The sequence below is a fragment of the Ochotona princeps genome, chromosome 8, assembly GCF_030435755.1.
Source record: "Ochotona princeps isolate mOchPri1 chromosome 8, mOchPri1.hap1, whole genome shotgun sequence".
NCBI lineage: Eukaryota > Metazoa > Chordata > Mammalia > Lagomorpha > Ochotonidae > Ochotona > Ochotona princeps.
In genome coordinates, this window is record NC_080839.1 from 40,782,434 (window position 1) to 40,783,717 (window position 1,284).

At 46.7% G+C, this 1,284-nt stretch overlaps 1 pseudogene; it reads right to left on the minus strand.

Moving 5' to 3' along the window:
• Positions 1–295: 295 nt before the first annotated feature.
• LOC101525733 (large ribosomal subunit protein eL8-like) lies at positions 296–926 on the minus strand (annotated as a pseudogene).
• Between the last annotated feature and the right edge of the window lie 358 nt (positions 927–1,284).

The window sequence follows — 1,284 nt, forward strand, 5'->3', positions numbered from 1 at the left end:
GCTGGGGATGAGCCAATCCAAAGCCAGGGATTCTGGGTCTCCCACGTAGGTGCAGGGTCCCAAGACTTTGGGTCATTCTCTACTGCTTTCCCAAGCTACAAGCAGGGAGCTGGATGGCAAGTGGAGCAGGTAGGACAGAAAGTGGCATCTATATGGAATCCTGTTGTGTGCATAGCAAGGATTTAGCCACTGGACCATTGCGCCAGGCCGCTCTTACCCCCCTATCACTAGGCCTTTTTTAAAAAAATTTTGAGGATGATGCTTTTTATTATACATAGGACCCAACAATGTACATTTATCTTAGCTTTGTTGCAAGTTCTTCCGCCTTGGCTTTTTGCAGCTTGGCACATTTGAGCCATAGATTTGGGACCCAGAATGTCATCTCCCCAGCAAGGGCAGATCTCATCCTCTCTATCAGGTTTGGCCTTTTCCCAACTGATGGCCAAGGGCAGGAAACAGCACATCCACATTATGTGCAGTCACCACCAGCTGAGCCTTCTTATTCTCCATTAAGGTAGTGACAGTGTTGGTCCCTGCTTGTAGGATAGATCATTTCTTGGTGGGGACATCCCCTTTGCCAGCAACTTACTTTTCTACCCAGGGCAACAGCCACTGCTTCTCTTGTTTCACCACTGGTCAGCTTCAGGAGTTGAGTAGCTATCTGATAGTCCAGGGCCTGAGAGAACTGATTAATGGAAGGAGGCACTCTACCCACTCACACAGGATGACCCTCACTGCCGCTGTATGTAGCATAGCCATTTGACAAAACAGGTCAGGTTTCTCTTGGGGTGGATTTTCTGTCTCGTGCCAAAGTTCTCAGGTCTTTTCACAAATAGGGGATTTGCCACCTTCTTGGCCTCCTGCTTCTTCATGCTAACAGGGGCTGGGGCTACCTATTTCCTCTTAGCTTTCTTGTCTTTTGGCATCTTGGTCCCCTTACTTTTTTTTTGTTGTTTTTACCAGGAAATTTACCATTTCACTCGTGGCTTGCCTTATATATTATCAGGCCATGCTCCTCTCTGCCAGCAAGTAGAAGATTGATTTAAAAAAAGTTATGAAATCAATAAATGAGATCTTATTTTATTAGCTTCATTAAATTACTTGAGAGGTCGAGAGAGGGAGAGGAGAGAGAGAGAGAGAGAGCATATGAGCAAGTGCACGGTCTCTTCTGCTGGTTCACTCCCCAGAGGCCTGCAGCAGTCTGAACTGGATCTGACCAAAACAAAGAGATCAGTCTTGGTTCACTGTGTGGGTAGCAGGAACCCAGTCAATAGACCCATTACA